Source organism: Panthera leo, chromosome B2 (genome assembly GCF_018350215.1).
Source record: "Panthera leo isolate Ple1 chromosome B2, P.leo_Ple1_pat1.1, whole genome shotgun sequence".
NCBI classification, from domain to species: domain Eukaryota; kingdom Metazoa; phylum Chordata; class Mammalia; order Carnivora; family Felidae; genus Panthera; species Panthera leo.
The window spans coordinates 117529413-117544472 of record NC_056683.1 but is presented as its reverse complement, the minus strand read 5'-3'; the positions used below and the strand labels follow the sequence as shown (position 1 = coordinate 117544472).

At 40.8% G+C, this 15060-nt stretch overlaps 1 protein-coding gene across 22 annotated transcripts in view; it reads left to right on the top strand.

The window, feature by feature from the left end:
- Positions 1 to 12471, top strand: part of EPB41L2 (erythrocyte membrane protein band 4.1 like 2) — a 219757-nt gene extending 207286 nt beyond the window's left edge. For all 22 annotated transcript variants that reach the window (XM_042939824.1, XM_042939821.1, XM_042939817.1 and 19 more), the window contains one exon: positions 11220 to 12471. The gene's annotated coding sequence lies outside the window, so the exon portion shown is untranslated. The remainder of the gene's footprint in view (positions 1 to 11219) is intronic.
- The last annotated feature ends 2589 nt before the right edge of the window (positions 12472 to 15060 follow it).

The window sequence follows — 15060 nt, the reverse complement described above, 5'->3', positions numbered from 1 at the left end:
TGAGTTCTAGCTAATTACATGTGGGCCCTGATAGGCATCACTCTGTTTTTAAAAGGGGAAGCACAAACCCATTGACTTCCAGATGACTGTTTCCAGTTCAGGAGCCAGGAGTTCTTCCAGCATATCAACTGTGTTGCATTTTCATTTTATTCCCTTTGCCTCATTTGTGCTAGTCTCATACCTAAAATTAGCATTAGTTTTCAGTGTAGATTAATCAAACCTAACATGAAGATTTGTACAGAGACTTCAAAAGCCATTTTGGACTTCGTGGCTTTCAGGCACGGACAGTTTTCACTTTGCAGTGCTGTGGAATGTTGCGTTTAACATTTAAAGCCGGCAGGTGCTATCAAGGAGTCAGCTCCAATAGACTTGAACTGCCCAACGGAAGAGGCACTGGACACCACTGCTGTTGTGCATTCATGAGAGCCTGGTAGCCACTAATTTCCCAGAGTTTGCCCTTGGACAGAATTACTATTCACTATTGTTTTTGAAGATGAAATGATCTTTATTGGTTTTTTTTTTCCCGGTAATAATAGAGGCAATTATAAGTTTTTAAAAAAGGAGGGATAGCAGAAAATGCAAGTGACCCATAATTCCCCCGCTCCTGGAGGTCGATAATTCCCTTTCACAGTGTGTCTGTGTGAACACGTACACAGTCACACATTCCCACCTCTATTTGTGTAGGCTCCTACTGTTGACTCTGTTATATAGCCTGTTTGTCCCCCCTCCACTTAACGGTACATTGCAGATAACCTTCCTTGCCATTATCTCATCGTTTTTCAGTAGCCACTGAATGGATGCGTGAGGGGTTTACGTGACACCTGTTGATGGGCATTTAGGTTATTCCTCTGTTTTCACAGTTAAACACAGCTGCAAAGATGACACTTGTGTGTATATTTTGGGGGCATGAACTTCATTGTTTTCTAAGTGCAAATGTTTTTAGAATTCTGCTTAGAGTTGGTGTGCCACCCAGGGTTTCGTTTCTTTTTTTTTTTTTTTTTTTTTAATTTTTAAAAATGTTTTACATTGAGGGAGAGAGAGACAGAGCATCAGCAGGGGAGGAGCAGAGAGAGAGAGGGAGACACAGAATCCAAAGCAGACTCCAGGCTCTGAACTGTCAGCACAGAGCTCAACGCGGGGCTCGAATTCACAAACCACTAGATCATGACCTGATCCGAAGTCAGACGCTTAACTGACTGAGCCACCCAGGCGCCCCACAATGGTTTCTTTTGGGCATATTGCCTGCCTGTCCTGAAAGGTACTATCAAGTTAGACTCCCACTTAAATTTATGAGCAACCTGTTTTCCTACACCTTTGTGACATTAAAGATTGTAAAACATTTAAGAAATCTTTGCCAATCTGGTGAGGAAAGAGCATTTGCCCCCCCTCCTTTTTTTAATTATGTATTTTTCTTTTTTTTTAATTGCTAGTAAAGCTAAAATACACATACACCTCACAATTTTCATTTCTTTGAGTTGCCAGTTTTTTCCCCTTTTTCTGTTCAGGTGTTTATTATCTCTTACAGATTTATTAAGGCTATTAACCTCTTAGTCACAAATACTGCATATTTTTTCCAGTTTTTCATTATTGAGAATTAAAAATAGCCCCAAAGGGGTGGGGAGGCTGAGGCAAAATTGGCAAATTAGAGTCATGAAGGTGATACCCAAAGTTTTGTTTTGTTTTTTGGCCCAAACAGTATTTTTTTAGAACTTGGATTAATGGTGCTTAAAATGGGAAGGCTTTGAACAACTTCAGAAACATGAGAAACTCTGCTGCCTGTCATGGCAGCAAAGGCTGAGGAGGCGCTGCCCCCCTCAGATGAGGGGAGAGCTCTGGGTCCCCAGCGGCTCTTCATGCTGAGGCCCTTGGTACCCAGTCTCGCTACTGATGTGTTCAGCCGCCGGCCTCTGAGGAGGTGGGCCTGACATTGTGCCTTTATTATACCCGAGACAAGGGCGCATTGAAGAGTATGAAAGTTAAAAGAATATTCAATCTTAAACTGCTTATAGATCATCTTCTCTCAACCCCCCCTCCTTTTTAAATGAGGAACTAGAATCCTAGAGAATAAAGTAATTTGCAAAGGTCATTTCTACTCAGGAATCCTAAATGCCGTCCATGTGTAGAGCTAAGTATAGTTTCATCTGTCTGAATAACTTCTCCCATGTTAGTCATCCCAGATACTGTTTTTTAAAAATGTAAATTTGTGGGTGGCATTAGGAGAGAATTTTGCTATGGTAACCAATGAGTGTGAGTGCGTGCGTGTGTGTGTTTTAGATACTCCTGACCCCATGAGAATTACATTCAGTGACTTATTGGCCCTATGTTGATGTAACGCTTATGGATGAAAATAGTTCCGTTAGCCTTAGAGCAAGTGGGAATCTCGATTTGTCCGGTACGATAGCCAGTACTCACATGTGGCTATTTAAAATATGAAAAATACTTCCCACTTGATGTACTGTCAGTACAAAATAACATACTGGATTCTGAAGATGTGGGGGGAAAATGTAAACTAATAGTAAGCTAGAGAGTTGGGTCTAGAGATGAATTCTTTTGATTCCCACTAACCTTCCTGTTTAAAGAAAACGCAAAATAAATACTTAGTAAGTAAGTTCTGTTCGTATATGCTTTCAAAGTTTTTTTTTTTTTCCCTAAAAGATATAAGGGTGTTTGATACTATTTTTTTAAGTGCAACTTTTATTTGATGCCACAGAGAAATGTTTTCTCATCTCCTTGTCTTAATGAACCTAATATTGATACAGGCCTAGCTAGAATACCGGATACTGAGTATATCCTTTCTCTAGTCCACTTGTAATTTAAACAAAGCTTTAAGATTTTGTAAAATGCTTTCACATCAAGTTCCCACAAGATTTAAACTTAGCAGAGTGAACCAGAAGATCTTATTCCAGCTTTTGGGCCAAATACTACTCTTAGAAATCTTTGTCAGAGCTTCAAAGATTTAGGAAAGCCAGGTTCTTAAAGAAGGCAGAGTCCTCCCAAGATATTATAGGTGCAGTTATTTAACAAAAGAGAACAGAAGAAGGAAACCAGTTTTCCCCCCGCTCCCGAACCCCTGCTCTTCAGGCTTGCCTTGCAGATCCGTCCCTGTTACATTCACTCGTGGATTCATCAGTGGGTACCATTGTGAGAGGACCACGTTCGAAGCACTATGATAGTTGTTGTGACAAGGAGGTAAAAGCATAGGAACGCGAATGCTAATAATATAGAGAGTAAAAAATAGTGTTTTAAGAGTAGCCTTCATAAAGGGCTGTGAAAGTTGACCGGAGGAGAGAGAGTTTCTGATGGGCATTTCTGAGAAGACCTCCCTGAAAAGGCAACAGGGAAGCCACTCTGTGCAGAGGGCTGGGGAGGATTCGAACAGATGGAGGCGAGCAGAGAGGAAAGAGCGTGTGGAGAAGCAATGGGATGGTATCAGGAAGAGCAAATCCTACACGTGGGCGTGCGTTGAGGTCTCCGCAGACCTGGAAAGACTTGTCAACGGCAAATTGCAGATGGAAGGTCCTGACCTTGCGTGTCAGTACCTCAGATTAGACTTTGCTGTGTAGGTCATCTGCACAGGGTACGTGAGTAGGGGAAGGGCATGTTCGGCACTGTTCTTCAGGAAGGTCAAATCCCTCAGGAGAGTGTGGGGTTGACTGAAAGCATGCTAGATTAGGTGAAGCGTCCTATAAGGGAACCATTACATCGGTTCGAGCAATTATTAACAGGGAAACCGACACGGTCTTCAGTGTCTGTCTTCAAGAGTAGAACAGAACTTAAGGTGGAAGCAAACCCAACAAAATTTGAAGTCTCCTCTATGAAAATCTGTAAAAATAATACTGGCTAACATTCATTGGTTGCCTGCTCTGTGCCCCGCTTTGTCTGAGAACTTTGCCAACTAGTTTGAGAACTAGTTCTTACGGCTATTTTAGGTGTCGACGAGGACACATGGAGGCCTAGAGAGGTTAAGTCTCTCACCTAAGTCACACAGATGGTGAGTGACAGAGCTCGACTGACCCACGGTCAGTCTGAATCCACACTACATGCTGCTTTGCAGAAGGCTTCATGACGGGAATCTTTCAAATAACAGACTCCCACCAATGTACTTGAAACATGATTCATTTTAGAAAAATTTTGTGCAAAAGGTCTTTGAGGTTGCAGCTATGATACAAAGCTAAGTGAATAAGTAAATCCATATTTTATAAAATAACGGTGTTTAAAAATGAGGTAAAATTGATGTTTTCATTTGACAGGATGTTCTGAAATTGCTGTGTGGTAGTAATTCTTTAATAGGGACTTGAATGTGTCAAGTATAAAGATTCCAATAGAAAAATTACTGTGGGTTTTAGGGGCGCCTGGGTGGCTCAGTTGTTTTAAGCATCTGACTCTTGCTCTCAAGTCAGGTCATGATCTCATGGTTTGGGAGTTAGAGACCCATGTCAGGCTCTGTGCTGACAGTGCAGAGCCTGCTTGGGATTCTGTCTCTCTCCCTCTCTCTCTGCTACCTCTCCTGCTCACGCTTCCTCCCTCCCTCCCTCCCTCCCTCCCTCCCTCCGTCTCAAAAATAAATATTAAAAAAATTTACTGTTAGCTTTAAAGAAAACTCCATGAACTGGCCTGCTGGCATCCCCAATATCACTCCCTTACTGTCCTCAAAGGTAAGGGAGTGTAATTGGCTCAAAGCCTAAAGAGAGCTTTGGCCATTTAACAGTGTGGAAGGAAAGAAGGTGCTCTTCCTGACACCTCCCTCTGGAACGGGAATGAGTTGTGCGTGAAAGTCAGGCGTGGGTTTTTGTTTTGTTTTGTTTTTAACAAATGGAAATTTGGAGAAAGCATCTCAAAATTGACTCTTGAAAGCAAAAATACTTAAGTAAATCGATGTGATTTTAGCAAACTCTGAACTTTTGTCTTTGAAGTGAAGTTGTGTTAGCGTGTACGTTATCGAGCGCAATATAGTTGGCACTCAGAAGAGACAGAGATGGGGGTGGAAGGCAACCAGGTCCAAGACCTGAAAGTGAGACCAGAGTCTCCCGGGGGCCACTGGAGAGCCTCTTGAGGTGAGGGGCACCATAGCAGCATTAGTATGTTCAGGCAAAGCAGGTGAAGCAAAGTTATTTCCCTGAACTATTTGTTGAACAGGTGCTGACCTGTTGACCATTTGACCAAAAAGGAAAAACAACAACAATAACACAAACAACAACAGTAGATTTAATTTTTCCTTCTAAATTCAGCAAGCACACAGATATCCACGAGAGAAGGAAACAGTGATAGGTTAGGGACAACAGAGGCTACACAAGCAATTTCTAAGGTTAATGGTCCTCAGACACTTTACTCTCTTAAATATTACCAAAGAACCCAAAGAGCTTTTGTCGAAGTGAAGTATATCTACCAAAATTCACCCTAGTAAAAATCAAGATTATTGAAATTTACCACATTACAAATTAAACAGAACAAATGTAAAATATTTATTAAAATAGCTCAAAAATAGTGAAAGAAGCGTGTCTGAAAGGCTACAGGTAGTGTGTGGTTCCAATGATATGAAATCCTGGAAGAGGCACAATGAGTGAGACACTAAAAACAGTGGTGGCCACTGATCTCATAAGAGTCTTTAAATATTGGGAAGCTGTCAAGCTCATGGTGGCCGGACTAGTTTTCCAAAATCCCAGTTTCACCTCAAAGCTTGAATTTTATCACCAGCCACAAGTATCGTCCATTGTTTTCCTTGAAATGACAGACAGGTTCACCTCATTTTCAAGAAAATGCCTGCCAAATTGAATAACATGGTTTGTCGTCCAGTAATTCTCAAATAAAAAAGGTGGTTATGAAAAAGCAGCCTCTTCAATTCACAATCCAAGCAGGACTTGTTTTCTCTAGACATCCACCGTCAATCTGTATGCCGCAGGAGTGTTCTACGCCCATTTTCCATTTCATTCCACAGAATGTTAAAAAGACAGGAACTCGGCGGTTGAGATGTAAGACAGTAATTTTATTTTCTGTGTTTCATCAAGGACATCCTTAAGTGAAGCTGCCTGCCGCCTTACTGTCTTTGCTTCTATGTCACCGAGAGTGCGCGGTGGTAACAAACAGTGACTTTGGTACAGTTTGGTGGCACTGCTTTGACCTGTGTGTCATGATACCAACAGGGGCACTCACCCTTGTGTCACTATCAGTGAAAATGTCCATTCCCCGGAAATGGCAACTAATGGCTCAGTGTGATTATGAAATGGCTTTGACTTCATTACCCCCTGCCCCCCGCGCCCCCCAAAACGTCTCTCCCTCAGGATCTGCAGACTTGGAGAACTGGTCGGTCTGCATCATAGTGGTGCTATAAACATTGTGAGCATTGGCTGTTCCCTGGGTTAACCGAATAGAACTTCTCCTACTTTTTTGGCTCTAGGACCCCTCTTAGAATGAAAATTCGGTTTAAAAATTAAAATCAAATATTCAAATTAAAGACCAAGGAAGATGGTTTAGCATCAGTAATAACTGAAATCCATAAACTATTGTATTTAAAGCTGAACGTTACACCTGGGTGCATGGACCACATTTTTATTTAGGAAAGAGTTGGATTATCTCTTACATAAATATTTTACTCATGTTTTCAAGATCTCTGGCTGTACTACTGCTCTATTGTAATTGAATCTTAATCCGAAGCTAAATGTTATGGTTTCTTGCATTATTTTAATTATTTTGGATAAAAACCACATTTTTGCATGTTTATTGAGAGTCCCCTTCAGATGAGTGCTTTACCACTTACAGGCAGTATTTCTAGTGGTTTGGGTCAAATACTCTTTCACAAGTGCACATTTGCAGTTTACCGAATCTGTTTCTGGAATAGAGCACGCTCATGTTTGAAACCCCTGTGTGAGAGCCCCTGTCTCTGGAAACTCTGAGGTTGTGCTTTTCAGATGCAGCGATAAAACCCCTGTGCTTGAATTTGGCTGATTTCCCACTGTTCGTCAGGCACATTAAGATAAATTTGACTGTTTGGAACCCTCTGTGAGGACTTAAGGTGGAATAGGCAACTGGTACATATCCTTGAAGCATTTGGATATAGAGTTAGATCTGTGATTAGATGAGGCAGCCACCTTGACCTATTCCCACTCTGGCCCAAAGAGGGGGACAGAGGCTAGGGGAACTGCACTGTAGTAGTCAGTAACGCTCACTGACGTTGTATATAGTCTAGGGGTGGGAAACTAAAGCATGGAAACAGTGGTTTGGGCTTCTGTTTTTGTTTACTTGACCAAAACTCTAATACATAATGTATAATTCATATACTTCAATGCTTTGATCCGATCCAAACTCAAGGTGACCATTATGATATTGCCAAAAGGGGCAAAGATAATAATTAATGCCAGCGATTAATGCCTGTCAATCTGTTGACAAAATAAGGTATCCAGACTATTGTGAAAGAGAGAGAATTCAAGCTTTAAAAAAAAAAAAAAAAAAAAAAAAAAGTTCTTGTAGGAAGCCCTTGTATGAAGAACCAGGGCCTAGTTTTCAGTTTGATTGGGATGGGTAATAAATCATTTAGAGCTAAAATGTAGTCTGTTAAAAAGTCAGCTATGAAGGTTTTTTTTCCTCTCTCACAGATACATGCCAGAAGAACAGAAAAAAATTTAAATGTCTGATGCTTGTGTATCAGTGGCGTTGGTGATTCCATCCTTTTCTCCTTCTTTGTTCAAAAGCTTAGATGTTTACTACTTGCGGGAATCTATTTCCATATATGTTTAAGTACAGGAAGCAGAAAAAGATAGGTGGATGTATCAATTATAAACTTCATACAACAAATCACTCCCTATTCACCCAGAACAGTGAGAAACTGGGATGTTCTGCAATACTGAATATCTGATTAGCTCAGAGTTCCATTTGATTTACTGCTTCTTAAGGAATGGGGAAAAGAATGCATTTAACATTAAAATTACAATAAGTGTAATTTTCTATCCTTCTGAAAACTGTTTGGAATTCTAAGAGTGTGTTGAGGTTGTCATTTGTAATACTTATTACCAGAAGAGGAAATTGGTTTGTTTTACTTTATAGTGGTTTGATTGCAAATAAATGAAAGTAAATGACATTTGAGTTCACATGAGTAACTATGTCTTTTTCTCTACATATATTTCAATAAACATTGAAGCTCTTTGAGCTCATCAAACTCCACACCCGAAAAACAAATAACCCAGTGAAGAAATGGGCAGAAAACATGAATAGACACTTCTCTAAAGAAGACATCCGGATGGCCAACAGGCACATGAAAAGATGTTCAACGTCGCTCCTTATCAGGGAAATACAAATCAAAACCACACTCAGATACCACCTCACGCCAGTCAGAGTGGCCAAAATGAAGAAATCAGGAGACTATAGATGCTGGAGAGGATGTGGAGAAACAGGAACCCTCTTGCACTGTTGGTGGGAATGCAAAGTGGTGCAGCCGCTCTGGAAAGCAGTGTGGAGGTTCCTCAGAAAATTAAAAATAGACCTACCCTATGACCCAGCAATAGCACTGCTAGGAATTTATCCAAGGGATACAGGAGTACTGATGCATAGGGGCACCTGTACCCCAATGTTTATAGCGGCACTCTCAACAATAGCCAAATTATGGAAAGAGCCTAAATGTCCATCAACTGATGAATGGATAAAGAAATTGTGGTTTATATACACAATGGAATACTACGTGGCAATGAGAAAAAATGAAATATGGCCTTTTGTAGCAACATGGATGGAACTGGAGAGTGTGATGCTAAGTGAAATAAGCCATACAGAGAAAGACAGATACCATATGGTTTCACTCTTATGTGGATCCTGAGAAACATAACAGAAACCCATGGGGGAGGGGAAGGAAAAAAAAAAAAAAAGAGGTTAGAGTGGGAGAGAGCCAAAGCATTAGAGACTGTTAAAAACTGAGAACAAACTGAGGGTTGATGGGGGGTGGGAGGGAGGGCAGGGTGGGAGGGAGGGCAGGGTGGGTGATGGGTATTGAGGAGGGCACCTTTTGGGATGAGCACTGGGTGTTGTATGGAAACCAATTTGACAGTAAATTTCATATATTAAAAAATAAAATAAAAAAAAAACAAAAAAAAAAACCAAAAAACATTGAAGCTCTTTGAAATCAAGATCTCTCATTCAATTCCTATATACGCCTAGATTCCTGTTTACTTGTCTGCTAATGACTTTGAAACAAGCTTAATTTTAGCTTTCTTTTCGAAATTGAAATTTTTATATTTGGTGAAAACAGATTCAGTGGAGTAACATGACATGGAACATAGAGGAAATGGAGAATCGGAGCTTAAACCTCACTCTTTCTGTAGGTTTCCAGGCACTGGTGACATGAGAGGTTCACTTTCTATAACCTGAGCTGGGCGGAGCGGCAGCTGGCTTCAAGAAGCAATGCATATTCACTAAGCAAGAAGAACAGAGCAACCAGCTCGCAAAGATCAAGGGCAGATAGTGTGACTGAAGGTCACAGATAACTCCCAGTTCCAATTTGATTGGTAGTTTTATCTATTCCCTCTCACCAGCCCTCAAGTTTCTGTTCATAATTACTAACCTAAAAAAGGATGACTTTGTGTTTTCTCCATTGATGTGCCCCCCTCCCCTGCCCAACCTGGAATCGAGCAAAGTCCTAATGAGTAATGAAATAGCCAAAAGCAGACAACAGGTGGGAGACAGTGAATTTGATTAATCTATCCTGTGTAATCAAGAGGCTAGAATAATACATATGATAAATCTCAGTAGTGGGGAGTTTTTTCATTAAAACAAGACAATTTTACCAAGACAAGGGGGTGTGCATTCTAACTGACTTTGAGACCATATCTCTTGGAAAGGACCTTAATTACCACTCTCCACTGTCCTCTGTAATCACCTACCTTTTGCCAAAACTTCCAACCAAGCTGGAGTAGAAAGTGAAAAATTCCCTTCTCAAAACGCTTTTCACTCTTGGGGCTAATGCACCATCCTTATTTTTTGTCTATCTCCCTATCCACTCCTTTTTTAGTCCTCTCTTCTACCCCCCCCCCCCCGCCCCTTTGATTATGGGCTTCCCCGGGACTCGTCTCTCATTTTTCCTTATATTTGCAAAGACTAGTTCACCTGCCAGTTTTACTTACCCTTTGTGCCAACCTGCAAATCCACATCCGTGGTCCTAAGACCTCACCTGTGCCTTACGCTTTTCATTCTCCCTCTGCTTTTGAGGTCCCAGACTCCAAACCTGATGGTGCTCTCTGGTACTTTCTTCCCAGACACCACCCTCTGATTGTACTCCAGCGGGGGTACCTCCCAGTCCGCTCTGCACTTGGTTTCTGTGGCACTCACATCCCAATCAGCCAGCAGGCATACCTGGCCTTCCTGTCTCTCTCCTCCCCACCTGTAGCCTGTCCCTCACACTGAAGCTTCAGCGAGGTTGTCAGAACCAAAATCAGGCCATCTCAAGCCTTCCTCAAAACTAGCCGCCTCCTCTCCTGGGCTTGTCCTGCCCTGAGTGGACCCGCCACTCACCTCCTGGCTCTCTGACCTGTCTTCTGCCTCTTGCTCTCTACTCTGGATCATCACAGCACACTGAGAGCTGTTCGTTCGTCTGAACGCGCTTCCTGAATTCATTCTTTTTTTTTTTTTTTTTTTTTTGTCAAATCAATTTTGTACTTGTCAGCCGGGTATTAAAAACTAGACCTAATATTTTTTACCTGACCTGCCGTTACTTACTTTATTATTACTTATCCCCAGTAATGTCCATTTTCTCACTCTCCTGTTCCTCATTCATTCTCGCGACCCCTTCTGCCCCCTTACTCTGCATACCCCCCTGAACACCATCTCATTTCCTGACCTCTTTCCCCATTCTGTTCTCCCACCTGAAGCACTGTTTCTGTTCATTCCAAAGAAGTCAGAATGGACTTTGTTTTTCCTCCTTCCTTGAATCTAGCTTTGAAGTCTACATGGGTTTCTCCTTTATGGATTTTTAATGTATGAATTACCTGTTTTATAACTAAGTCTTTTTGTGTGTGTTATTAGTTGCCTGTTGTTTTCGGTGCGCAGTCAGTTCCCCACACAGTGTAAGGCCTCCTCAGGGTGGAGTAAGTCCTTAGTGCTGGTCTTCTGGAAAACATGCTGTGTATTGTAGAATTAGGTAGTAACTGTTGGTTACTTAATTTGGAATTGGATGGAATGTTAATTTTTTTTTTCAAGTCTCTGTCTTTGGAATATTTAACCCTTGTCCCTTTTTTTCCTCCTAGAAATGCATTTTTTTAAACAACATTCAACTTTGTGAACCTGAAGAATTTTGACCATTCCAAGTCTTAATGCCACACCACTACTCCAGCGAATTTATACTACGACTGGTAACCATGACCAGGAGCCGGAAGAATTAAAATGCCAACGACCAAACCTTACCTTAACAGCTCTGGTCTATACTGTTCCCTCGCATTTTAATACATTATTTTGTTTTATAACCACTTCTAAATATTCTTTTTTTTTTTCTCTTAATTAGGGAGTTTTGTTTTTGTTTTCCCGTTTGCTTTGTGTACAACTACCTGCTTTTTAATCGCTCATTTTGATCAAATGATAGTGAACAAAGCCAGCCCAAGCTGGTAAGGTGCCGTTCACTTGAACAGGTGCTGTTGTGCAGAAAGGAAACTCAGTGACTAATTTCAATAGCGGCTTTCCTATCTTCCAGATTCTTCCCATTGAATTCTCACAGGAAATATTTACAGATTTTCAGATGCAGTGAATATACTGTACGAAGAAATATTAATACAGATTAGAAGCATTTCTTACATCTTGAAAATTTTCTAATGTTTGAGAATTTCACTGGGGATATTTTTTATATTGAACCCTGTTGACTTTCCAGTCCTCTGACTTTGGGCCGGAAAAGTAAAAAGTCAGAGAATGTCCAGACTGGAGAATTACCAACAAATTCACTGACCACGCACTGTGTTGAGAGACCCTGTCGCACCACAGTGCCAATGCTTCTCAGACACGTGCTCTTTGGCAGCATTCCAGAAACAGGAGGGAGGAAGAAGAGAAAATGGTGGCTTCCCTTCTGCTAAAATATGCAGGCAGCTTAAAACCTTAGTGCTTTCTTTCTTAACATGTCCAAATTTCAGTACTTTCCATTATTTGAACACACTTGTGTAGAACACTTGCTTTGTATTAAACCTCCTTGTCTACTTGTAAAACTGACCTTTTGTTATGGAGCAGGTATGTCTCTTTCAGACAGTTGGATGATTCACACGAGGTTGAGGACACCGGGGAGAGAAGCAGGGGCTGTGGTGGTTTTTTGATGGTTGTGAGGAAGCTAGACCATTTACCAGCAGACACCAGAGACCTGATAGGGACCTATTAACTGTATTGAACGTTTTTTCCTTTGCTTTTGACCCTATGTATAGTTATGATGCCAGATTAGATTTATAGCAGCTTCAAGTTGTATTAAATGGTATTTTGCTTTCTGTAATACTGTTATAAAATAAAGTTTGTTTATTCTCTGAACTTGTCACTTCTCTTTGGGAAAAAAAAAAAACATTTCAAAAAAATTTTTTTAAATGTTTTTATTTATTTTTGAGAGAGAGAGAGAGCATTAGTGGGAAGAGGCTCAGAGGCTCCAGGCTCTGAGCTGTCAGCACAGAGCCCAACGTGGGGCTTGAACTCACAAACTGCAAGATCATGACCTGAGCCAAAGGTGGACGTTTAACCGACTGAGCCACCCAGGCACCCCAGTCACTTCTCTTTTTATAAGGGTTTAAAAAATAAACTGGAGTGTTGTTTTCAGTCAAAAGTCTACTATGTTATGAAATGTCGCTTTTGTTACTCGGATCTTTTATAATCTGCTGCTGCCGCCAGCATCACTGATTTGAAATGAATAAAGCAGCATCAAAAGTTTGGAAATCCATTGTTTAGAGTGCCAGATCCCTCCTGCCTGCTTACACGATCCACCCTAGCTTTTACAGATTCTCCAAGGGATAATTTTGCTTCTTTTCTTTGTGTATTTCTTGTTTTTAGAAAATATTTTAGCTGTACCATCGGACTCCTCGTGTTTTTTCCTCCTGTCCAGTGGGCTTTAATGTCTCAGGCGGGATATGGGTTTTGCCAAGGGGCTGTGTCTGTGTTAAATCGGGGTGGCTCATCGTGAAACTTTTGCCGAGACACATCAAATGCTGAGTTTTCTTCTAAACACTGAAGACATTCTACAGCAAATGACCAACAGGGTACATTCTGTTTTAAAATATTATGTAGAATTTCTCTCTCTAGTCATTTGAAGCGAGCGTGTTAAATACAATTTGCATAACCGTCTTCTTTGGGATCTGTTCCCACTGAATTCCCTCTCACCTTGTGAAAGGTCTTTCTCACCTCTGCAGAATTATTACAGAAACAGCTCTTCTCTAGAGAAGCCGATCTCAGCAAGCCAAGCCTCCGAGACATTACGGAACCAAATGTGGTTTTGTGAAAATATTTTGCATCAGAAAGCTTGCATATATAATGTTCACATTCAAAGCAGAGGTTGGATTTACCAGAGTCTGAGAACCATATCTGTCCATACTTCCAGTGATAATTGCACAGATAGGAAGTGTCTACGGCAGCTCCAGTGAATAAGATACGCAGTGTTTGAGTCAAGGCTTAGTTTTATTCAGCTGAGATTGGAAGGACAGGGTTTGGGGTCCCAGAGAGACTTCTAGAGTATCTGTGGGGCTTAACCCAAAAAGTAGCTGGGAACAGTGTTGATAAGTAATGCCATGTAGTTACAACGGCAAGGATGTTGTTCTTAATATTTTGCATTAATATTAGAAAATACTTCTCAGGATATTATAATTTTGTTCATAAACTGAGTTTTCAAAACCCCAGATAGAAAGAATGTTAGAATGATAGAATAAGAAAGCAGGTCAGCAAGGTTCACTGAGGTGAAACGTCCAGGTGCTAATTGTTTATCTTCAAAGCAATATAATTTTAGAATAGTAAGTATTCTTTTTAGTTGTGTGGGTTTTTTTTTATTGGTACCATTTTACATAAGTCTTATAGCAATCCGGTGTGGAATGCAGCAAACAGCAGTGCATTTTCCAGAGGCCACAGCTGGATAGAAAATAAGGTTATATTTTAGATGTGTAGAGTCGATAGATGTTTGGTATTTCACTATCAAGAGTAGCTCCTATTTTCCTTTAAGAGATGTTGTACTCACTGCATAGACCACAGTTCATGGAATAACTAACACCAGGGCTCCGGCAATGAAACCGACTGTAGCCATAACTACTGCCCGCACGGACTTCATTAAGTGTTTCCACTTATTTATGAACACAATTATTTGATATCTGAAAACATAATTGAGCATTTTATAGGTAGGAAGAGTGAGTTGTGGTTTAGATGAAACCAGATTGCCCATGAGTAGATAATTGCTAAAGGCAGGTGTTGGTAAGTAAGGGTTTATAATATCATTCTGTTAAAAGTTGAAAAAAAAATCCCCTAAAGCCCCATAATTTTTTAAAAAAGTTCTCTCCTCATGTATTGTTAGAGAAGAATGCATTGTTCTTCATTGTATGGTGTCCCGGTAAGTTTCCACCTGTCTTCCACATTTGCAGGAGAGACTAGGACATGTGAACATTATGGCTGAGACAGTAACAGGGAATATTCCTTGGTTAATTTTACAGATGTCAAAATGGACTTGGATGGATCCTTGCATGCACCCGTTCATGTTCTTGCTGGGATTAGGCTATTGTGTGGCATTGGCTCCAGAAGAGTACAGGCCAGCTGGCAAATCCTAGGTGCCACACTCCTGACCCTTAGCCACGGGGTCAAACACAACGACCCTGTATATAGTTATGGTGCCATATTAGATTTATAGCAGGTTATATAAAATGATACTTTGCTTCTAACACCAAGGCCTCAGAATCCTGCAGATAGACCTTTGAATCCCCTACTCAGTAACAACCTTGTGACTTTAATGAAGGCACTTAAGTGTCTCTGAAGTGAAGGTACTAATAAGTCTCAGTGCAGGGATATTCTGATGGTTAGATGAAATCAAAATGTATACAATGCCCCATAGAGCTCCTAGATCAATACTGCCCTCAAAACATGGCAGTCATTGTGAAT